Below are 10,646 nucleotides of genomic sequence, written 5' to 3'. Positions count from 1 at the left end.
TTAGTAGCAACCCTGTGCTACATAAATAGACCAACATATTACCTTTATTCTAAGACAGATGATTGATCATACAAGGGGGTGTCTCAATGAGAAAGGTTTTACTGGGCCTCAGTGGCAGCCGCTAATCTACATGCAGGGCACTGGACGCATGGATTTCAATGGGGTTTTTTTTTTTTTTGAAGCACAAGATTAGAGCCCAAGGCTCTAATTGGCTTCAAAAAGGGTGCCTTCAGAGCACTGTTCCCCCGAGCCCACCCACTTGTGTGACAATAGCCAATTAATATTGGCTATTGTCTTCCTGCTTCTCAGCCAATCAGAAAGCGTGTCTTAAGAACTAAATGGCTGAGAGGAGAAGCGATCGTATTGGCTGGCCGAGAGCAGAAGCAGGGGGGAAGCCACCAAGGAGGAGAAGCAGGGGAAGCTGCCCGCGACCTGGATGGGGTAAGTGCGGCACTAGTGGGCAGACGGGCCAGCAATGGGGGGGGTAGTTCGCTGATTGACCGAGCAACAGGGGGAGTGGGGGGATTGACCAAACGGGGAGTGGTACGTGGACCAGCCTCCAATACAGCAGCAGCCCCACAGCTTTATTAAGAACACAACCTATCCTGCTCAGTGGACAGGCGAGTAACAGCACAGTTATGACTCTCTAAACCAGGGCTACTGAATTAAAATTTATGGAGGTCTGGTCAGTAACATTTTCTTCCTGCAGAGCTCTGAAGCTCATTTTTTTCTATGACTTAGATCCTTAACACCATAGCCCTGCCCCCCCCCCCCCTCTTCATTACAGCTCCCTTTACATCAGTGTCCCCAGTCCCCTCCTTCACATCACAGACCCCCCCCCCCCCTTTCACATCACAGTCCCCTTCACAACACAGCCCCCTTGCAATCACAGATCCCCCTCACATCACAGCCCTCCTTCCCCACATCGCAGTCCCCCTTTGCAGTTACAACCCCCCTCCTCACATCACAACCCCCTTACAATCACAGCTCCCTCTCCTCACATCACAGCCCCCTTGCAATCACAGATCCCCCCTCATATCACATACCCCCTTGCAATAACAGATCCCCCCCTCACATCACAGCCCCCTTCCTCACATCACAGCCCCCCTTTTGCAATTACAACCTCCCTCCTCACATCACAGCCTCCCTTGAAATCACAGCTCCCCCCTCACATTACAGCACTCCCCCTTACATCACAGTCCCTATTGCAATCACACTCCCACCCCTCCTCACATCACAGCCTCCCTCTCACCATTGCCCCTTTGCAATCACAGCCCCCACCCTAATATCACAGCCCCCCGCCTCACTTCACAGTCCCGCTTGAAATTACAAGGCCCTCCCTTACATCATAGTCCCCATTGCAATCATCTCCCTCGCTCCTCACATCACAGCCTCCTCCCACATCACAGCTCCTCCCTCACATTACAGCCCCCTTTGCAATCACAGCTCCCCCCCAAACACTGTCCCCCCTTGCAATTACATCCAGGAGGTAATCCCATAGCTGCCAATACCAGTGGGAAGTTGGGAAGATTTACACTCCCTTTCTGGCAGGGTGGATAAAAATCTGTTTTTTTTTTAAAGATCAAAAAAAATCTGATTTTTTATTTAAAAATGATTTTTTTTATTTAAATTATTTTAATAAAATGCTTTTGGAGTAAAAATCTAATCTAAAGATAGTTTTATATTCAGGATACATTAATAATTTAGTTTATTCAGCATGAAATGGAGCTGAATGCGGCGCATGCGCAGTAACGTAATAGTGCCGCCCGGCGCCATTTTCAAATCGAGAGAGAGAGAGCACGGCGGCCAGCTGAGCCAGGCGACTCTGTCCTGTCATGCAGTGCATGACTGCACACACACTCGACTGCACACACAGACGGAGGTACGGAGAGTGAAGCTGTGGGGGGGGGGATAATATCCGTAGTTAAAGGAGGACATTACTGGGACTGGAGCCGGGAGAAGTAATATGATGGTGAATAGAGCACATCAGTCTCTGTCCCTGGGCCCTGGCTGCATGGCATATGCAGGGGACAGAGACTGATATGCTCTATTCACCATCATGTTACTTCTCCAGTCCACATCATCAGTGTGCTGTGTCCTCCTCCTGTACCCCCTTTCCCTTTCATCTCTCCACAGGTCAGGGCAGCACTGTGCTGCCCTGACCTGTGGAGAGATGAAAGGGGTACAGGAGGAGGACACAGCACACTGATGATGTGGAGAAGTAATATGATAGTGGGCAGAGGAGGAGGCTACTGTGAGGATGTATCATGTCCACAGTCTCTGTCCACCTCTTGTATTATGTCCGCAGCCTCTGTCCATCTCCTGTAGTATGTCCGCAGCCTCTGTCCACCTCCTGTAGTATGTCTGCAGCCTCTGTCCACCTCCTGTATGTCCGCAGTCTCTGTCCACCTCCTGTATCATGTCCGCAGCCTCTGTCCTTCTCCTGTATGTCCGCAGTCTCTGTCCACCTCTTGTAGTATGTCCACAGCATCTGTCCACCTCCTGTAGTATGTCCGCAGCCTCTGTCCACCTCCTGTAGTATGTCCGCAGCCTCTATCCACCTCCTGTAGTATGTCCGCAGTTTTCGTCCTCCTCCTGTGTCATGTCCGCAGCCTCTGTCCTTCTCCTGTAGTATGTCGGCATTCTCTGTCCACCTGTTAGGTACCTGGTAGTAGAGCCTGACTTGTAGGAGAAGACCTCTCATACAACGCTGGTTCAGGAGCCACTGGAATGGGAACAGTGGTCTCGTGAGCACAGTGGGGTAGGAGTGCCTGTTGAAGTAGGAGTCTCTGATGCTGGAGCAGAGTGGAGATCCCTGCAGGGATGGCTGGACTGCAGGTAAGGTGGTAGCAGAGAGCAGCAGGCTGCAGCACTGAAGATGCAGAGATCACTGGAGCTGGAGCTGAAGGTGCAACAGCACAGAAGCAAACGGCAAGCACAAGCAAGGTCAGACAGTCCGGATCAGCAGGTAAACAAGACAAGTAATAACGGCAGGCAGAAGCAGAGTCGGTAGGCAGGCAGAGGTCGGCAACGGTATTGGTAGAAGCAGCAGCAGGGTCAGGCAGGCCGGGTCGGGTTTGGAGAAGGATGGATGGTCAGACAAGCCGGGTCAACAAGGAAAACGATCAATCAGGTGCAGGTTAACAGATATCACAGAGCTGAGACGAAACAGCAGCGCACCCCTGCAACAGGAGGATTCTTATGCGCTCTTATGCGCTCCGAGCGCCGCGCTGATGCACAGTAACAGCTGAAGATTGCTGCACTGTGCGGACAGGGGCGCGTCGGCGCATAGGCGCATGCAAATGTCCCGGTCTGGTGCTGACAGATCCCTGACATTGCCCCCCTCCAAAGGGCAGCCTCCGGATGCCCGCACGCCTTCTTTTCTCAGGGTGGGTAGAGAAAAAAGTGCGAACTAATCGCCTGGCATGGACATTGCTATCTGGTTCCCATGAGTTACTCTCTGGCCCGTAACCTTTCCATTTAATCAGAAATTGGTTTTGTCCTTGTCTTCTTCTACAGTCAAGAATAGCCTCGACCTCAAATTCCTCACTTCCATCTACTAGGATAGGTTCAGGAGGTCTAGTTCCTCTATCAGGAAAGGGGTCAGGTATAGCAGGTTTAAGCAGAGATACATGAAATACTGGGTGAATCTTGAGAGAATCAGGCAAGGTCAGTTCATAAGATACTTCATTAATTCTCCTCTTAACCAGGAAAGGTCCCATAAATCTAGGTGCCAACTTCTTAGACGGACATGCTAACTTGATATTACTGGTAGAAAGCCATACCTGATCACCAAGCTGTAACTTCAACTCCCCTCTCCTTCTTCGATCGAAGACTCTCTTGCTGTCTGCCTGGGCCTTGGACACCGCCTCCTGCAACATCTAGTTGTTGTGACTGAGGAATTCCACTGTATTCTGTACTGCCGGAACTGAAGATTCTGGAAGGAAATCAGGTAGAAAGGTTAGATGAAAGCCATAATTGGTGAAAAAAGGGGATTGACCGGTAGCTGAATGTTTGGCATTGTTGTATGTGAATTCTGCTAAGGGCAGCAGGGACACCCAATCATCCTGTGTGAAGGAGGTAAAGCATCTGATGTATTGTTCGAGGGTCTGATTGGTCCTTTCTGTCTGCCCATTAGTTTGAGGATGATAGGCCGAGGACAAGGCCAGCTCAGTTTTTAGGATCTCACACAGGGCTCTCCAAAAACGTGAGGTGAATTGTACCCCCCTATCAGAAACTATGTTTGCAGGGACTCCATGTAGTCTGATGATTTCCTTGATAAATATGCGGGCAGTTTCGATGGCAGATGGTGTTCCCCTTAAAGGAAGAAAATGGGCCATCTTGGTTAAACGGTCCACCACCACAAAGATGGCTGAACACCCTTCAGAACATGGAAGCTCTACAATAAAATCCATGAAAATCATTTTCCAGGGTCTATCGGGTACAGGCAAAGGTTTTAACAGACCCCAAGCTCGATTTCTAGACGTCTTGTTCTGGGTACAGATAGGGCAGGAACTGACATATTTTTCACAAAAGTCTTTCAAATTGGGCCACCAGAATGTGCGTTGCACAAGTTCCAGGGTCTTGCGGACCCCAAAGTGACCTGCCAGTGGGTGATCATGAAGAAGCGTCAAGACCTTGACCCGAACCTCCTCAGGAACGAAAATTTGGCTCCCTTTCCAGAACAATCCATCTCTGATCGTCAGAGTAGTCCCTGTAGGCTTGGATGACTCAGAGGATGCTTCCTTAATCTGGGAGAGTAGATGTGTTTGCAGGAGTAGGAAATTGTTTGCGGGCAAGATGGTGTCAGGAATAGATAAGTCCTTCGGGTTGTCATGCATACGTGACAATGCATCCGGTTTGATATTCTTTGAGCCTGGACGGTAAGTTATATGAAAACAAAAACGTGAGAAAAACAGAGCCCAGCGGGCTTGCCGAGGCTTTAATCGTTTAGCAGATCTTAAGTATTCTAGGTTCTTGTGGTCAGTGTATATTAATACTGGATGCATAGCCCCCTCCAACAAGTACCTCCACTCCTCCAGAGCAGCCTTGATAGCAAGAAGCTCCCGATCACCAACATCGTAGTTCTTCTCTGCAGGAGAGAGCTTACGGGAGAAAAACCCCACAGGATGCATTCGATTTTTGCTGCCTTTACGTTGTGAGAGTATTGCACCCACCACTATTTCAGAAGCGTCAACTTCCAAAATAAATGGTAATGATGGTTCAGGATGGCTGAGGATTGGAGCCGAGGTAAACAGTCTCTTGAGGTTCTCAAAAGCATCCTGGGCTGATTGATTCCAGGAAAAACGGGCATTCTGTTTAGTCAACTGCGTGATGGGTGCAATTATGGCCGAGAATCCCCTGATGAACTTCCTATAAAAGTTTGCAAACCCGATAAACCGCTGGATTCCCTTCTTGTCCAAGGGTACCGGCCAGTCCAGAACAGCGGATACCTTCTGGGGATCCATTTTGATGCCAGTTGGCGAGATTATCAACACCAGAAATTGGATGCTCTGTTGCTCGAACTCACATTTCTCTGCCTTTGCATAAAGTCTGTGTAAGCAAAGACAACCCAACACCCTGCAGACATGTTCTCGATGCAGCTCAAGAGATTCCGAGAAGATCAAGATATCGTCCAGGTATGCGATCACAAATACATCTAAAAAGTCCCTGAGAACGTCGTTAATCAGGTGTTGGAAGGTCGCAGGGGCGTTACAGAGTCCGAAGGGCATGACTAGGTATTCATAATGCCCGAATCGGGTCCGAAAAGCTGTCTTCCATTCATGCCCGGCCCGGATGCAGATCAGGTTGTAGGCCCCTCTTAGATCGAGTTTAGTAAAGATGACAGCAGTCCTTAACTTTTGGAATAGTTCGGGTATCAAGGGTAGGGGATACTGATTTTTAACCGTAATTTTGTTCAATTCCCGATAATCTATACACGGGCGGAGAGTCTTGTCCTTCTTGGTGACAAAAAAATATTCCGGCACCTGCTAGGGAAGTGGAATGGTGGATGAACCCTTTAGCCAAGTTTTCCTCAATATATGTTTTTAGTGCCTCTTGCTCCTTCTCTGATAAAGGGAAGATACGTCCAAATGGAATCTCGGATCCTGGCAGTAACTCGATAGGGCAGTCGTAGGGGCGATGAGGCGGAAGGGAGCCTGCCCCCTTCTTACTAAAAACATCGATGAACTTGTGGTATTGTTTAGGTATGGACTGGCATCATTTCTGGTCGGTGTCGAGACATAGCAGAGTAGCTGAGGGGTTGGGATTCCTCATTAAACAGTGTTCTTGACAGTAGGATGATAAAAATTTTACTTCTCCAGAGACCCAGTTGATGTGTGGATTGTGGGCTTGGAGCCAGGGAATGCCCAAGATAATTGGAAACAGTGGAGAAGTAATGGCATCAAGGATCAGCAGCTCCTTATGTTGGGAGAAAATCGTAGCAGGCAAAGGAAGAGTCTTCTGGATTACTTGTCCGGATCTAATGCGAGAGCCATCAGCTAGGAAAACAGAGAGTCCATGAGTCTTAGTCCGTAAAGGAATGTTATGCTGGCTGGCAAAGGTCAAGTCGATAAAACAGCTGCATGCTCCGGAGTCAATGATTGCGTTGACTGGTATTATCTCTTCTTGGAGCTGTAATGAGAGAAGAATGGCAAGGTGGGTGGAGTTGGCAGACAAAGCAGAGAGACTGGTAGATACAGAAGATGAGCACTTACTTAACTTGACTGGACAATTATGGACATAGTGCCCGGTTCCACCGCAATAGAGGCATAGGTTAAGTTGACGACGCCGTGCATGTTCTTCAGAAGATAAGGCAGGTCGCATCAGTCCTAGCTGCATGGGTGCGGAAGTGTCAGGCGTGGTGTTAACTGGATTCACACTGGGTGAAGGTAGGTAGCGCGCTGCAGGAACCGGAGCCTGTGCTATCATCCAGGCCGGGCGGGTTTGCTGAGCAGAGCGTTCAGATCGACGTTCTCGGAGGCGACGATCAATCTGGATTGCCACGGAGATCAAAGCCTCAAGAGCGTCTGGTATGCCAACTCGAGCAAGTTCATCTTTCAGCCCTTCAGATAGGCCCATGCGGAATTGATGATGCAGGGCCGCATCGTTCCACTGCGTGTCCGCGCTCCAGCGTCTGAAGTCAGTGACATAGTCCTCGGCCGGTCTGCGGCCTTGCTGGAGCGCGAACAGGGCTGACTCGGCTGTGGCAGTTCGCTGAGGATCCTCATAGAGCTGCGCCATGGCTTCAAAAAAGGAGGGTAGAGATTGGGTTAAGGCTGAGTCCCCCTCAAGTAAACGGTGCGCCCAAGTCTGAGGTTCCCCTTGTAAGAGGGAAATCACAAACCCCACCTTAGTAACTTCCAGTGAGAAGGTTCGGGGTTGTAAGGCAAGAAAGAGCTGGCAGGCATTGCAAAAGGCCAGAAACTTAGTCTCCGGAAAATCTCTCTGGGATGGGGACCCTTGGTTCAGGTGGGAGCATCACAACGGAAGGGGCAGGAGCAGGCTGTGCTGGAGCTGTGGCTGAAGAGGCAGCTATGGGACCAGGCCCAGCGAGATTCTGAACTTGTCCTTCAAGTCTGGTATAATTATCCTGAAGGGATTGCACCGCTTGAGTGAGGGCCGCAAGATGTGTGCAGATCTCCTTCATTGGGGAGGTATCTCCTGCAGGCTCAGTCATGGCTGTTTCTTACTGTTAGGTACCTGGTAGTAGAGCCTGACGTGTAGGAGAAGACCACTCATACAACGCTGGTTCAGGAGCCACTGGAATGGGAACAGTGGTCTCGTGAGCACAGTGGGGTAGGAGTGCCTGTTGAAGTAGGAGTCTCTGATGTTGGAGCAGAGTGGAGATCCCTCCAGGGATGGCTGGACTGCAGGTAAGGTGGTAGCAGAGAGCAGCAGGCTGCAGCTCTGAAGATGTAGAGATCACTGGAGCTGGAGCTGAAGGTGCAACAGCACAGAAGCAAACGGCAAGCACAAGCAAGGTTAGACAGTCCGGATCAGCAGGTAAATAAGACAAGTAATAATGGCAGGCAGAAGCAGAATCGGTAGGCAGGCAGAGGTCGGCAACGGTATTGGTAGAAGCAGCAGGGTCAGGCAGGCCGGGTCGGGTTTGGAGAAGGATGGATGGTCAGACAAGCCGGGTCAACAAGGAAAACGGTCAATCAGGTGCAGGTTAACAGATATCACAGAGCTGAGACGAAACAGCAGCGTACCCCTGCAACAGGAGGATTCTTATGCACTCCTTGGCGCCAAAACGGCGCTAACGCGAACAGGGGAGCCACGCTGATGCACAGTAACAGCTGAAGATTGCTGCACTGTGCGAACAGGGGCACGCCGGCGCATAGGCGCATGCAAATGTCCCAGTCTGGTGCTGACAGATCCCTGACACAACCTCTTGTAGTATGTCCGCAGCCTCTGTCCATCTCCTGTAGTATGTCCGCAGCCTCTGTCCACCTCCTGTAGTATGTCCGCAGTCTCTGTCCACCTCCTGTATCATGTCCGCAGCCTCTGTCCTTCTCCTGTAGTATTTCCGCAGTCTCTGTCCACTGCTTGTAGTATGTCCGCAGCCTCTGTCCGCCTCCTGTAGTATGTCCGCAGCCCCTTCCACCTCCTGTAGTATGTCCGCAGCCTCTGTCCACCTCCTGTAGTGTGTCCGCAGTCTCTGTCCACCTACTGTATCAAGTCCACAGCCTCTGTCCACCTCCTGTAGTATGTCCGCAGTCTCTGTCCACCTCCTGTATCATGTCCGCAACCTCTGTCCTTCTCCTGTAGTATGTCCGCAGTCTCTGTCCACTGCTTGTAGTATGTCCGCAGCCTCTGTCCACCTCCTGTAGTATGTCCGCAGCCTCTGTCCACCTCCTGTAGTATGTCCGCAGTCTCTGTCCACCTACCGTATCATGTCCGCAGCCTCTGTCCTTCTCCTGTAGTATGTCCGCACTCTCTGTCCACCTCTTTTAGTATGTCCGCAGCCTCTGTCCACCTCCTGTAGTATGTCTGCAGTCTCTGTCCACCTACCATATCATGTCCGCAGCCTCTGTCCTTCTCCTGTAGTATGTCCGCACTCTCTGTCCACCTACTGTATCATGTCCACAGTCTCTGTCCACCTCCTGTAGTATGTCCGCAGTCTCTGTCCTTCTCCTGTAGTATGTCCGCAGTCTCTGTCTACTGCTTGTAGTATGTCCGCAGCCTCTGTCCACCTCCTGTAGTATGTCCGCAGCCCCTTCCACCTCCTATAGTATGTCCACAGCCTCTGTCCACCTCCTGTAGTATGTCCGCAGTCTCTGTCCACCTACCGTATCATGTCCGCAGCCTCTGTCCTTCTCCTGTAGTATGTCCGCACTCTCTGTCAACCGCTTTTAGTATGTCCGCAGCCTCTGTCCACCTCCTGTAGTATGTCTGCAGCCTTTGTCCACCTCCTTTATCATGTCCGCAGCCTCTGTCCACCTCCTGTAGTAGTTCCGCAGTCTCTGACCATCTCTTGTCTTTTATTATGTCTGCAGTCTCTGAGGGGATCCTAGAAAGGAGTCAAGAGTGGGAGCGCCGCCGGGATGGGGGTTACGGGCCTCAGCTCACTGCAGCTGTGCTCCGGAGGGGGCGGGCCCTCTTCTCACCTCGGCTGTGCTCGGTAGGGGGTGGGCCCTTGTCTCACCTTGGCTGTGCTCGGGAGGGGGCGGGCCCTCGTCTCACCTTGGCTGTGCTCGGGAGGGGGCCGCCTCGGCTCAACTCGGCTCTATGTGCTCTGGCGGGGGCGATCACAGTGATGTAGTGGTAACAGGAATTATTATTACTATTAGAAGAAGCACAAAGATTATGTCACAGAAGATGCTGTAACGTATCTTGCTTGACATGTTTTAGAACTTAAAGGGGTTGTAAAGGTAAACATTTTTTCACCTTAATGCATTCTATGCATTAAGGTGAAAAAACTACTGACAATACCGCCGCCCCCAGCCCTCCCGTTTTACTTACCTGACCCCTCGAAAGTCGGCTGCTCGTTTCCGACATCCATTCCGCTGCTCAGCCTGGCCGCTGATTGGCTGCAGTGGATGGATTGGAAGCAGCGCAGCCATTGGCTCGCGCTGCTGTCAATCACATCCAATGATGCGGCACGCTGGGGGGGCGGGGCCGAGTGATACAGCGAGCGGCTATAGCCGCCGGCTGTATCACGGGAGCGTGCCCGCAACAACTAACCACCATGCGAGGGAGCTCGCATTGAGGTGGTTAGTTCTTGCGGGGAGGAGCTGAAACAGCCGCCGAGGGACCCCAGAAAAGCAGGTTCGGGGCCACTCTGTGCAGAACGAGCTGCACAGTGAAGGTAAGTATAACATGTTTGTTATTTTTAAAAAATAAAAAAATTACCTTTACTACCCCTTTAAGCTGTTTCCCACTGTAATTAAAGTGAATGAATGGCTGGAGACTTTTCTATTCACTCTGATGACCATGGGGAGTTATGTCTGCAGTCTCTGACCCTCTCCAGTATGTTGTCTGCAGTCTCTGACCATCTCCTGTATCCTGTCTGCAGTCTCTGACCATCTCTTGTATCATGTCTGCAGTCTCTGACCATCTCCTGTATCCTGTCTGCAGTCTCTGACCATCTCTTGTATCATGTCTGCAGTCTCTGACCATCTCCTGTATCATGTCTGCAGTCT

Source organism: Aquarana catesbeiana, linkage group LG03 (genome assembly GCF_042186555.1).
Source record: "Aquarana catesbeiana isolate 2022-GZ linkage group LG03, ASM4218655v1, whole genome shotgun sequence".
NCBI lineage: Eukaryota > Metazoa > Chordata > Amphibia > Anura > Ranidae > Aquarana > Aquarana catesbeiana.
The sequence above is the reverse complement of the archived record's forward strand: the minus strand, read 5'-3'. Positions refer to the sequence as shown.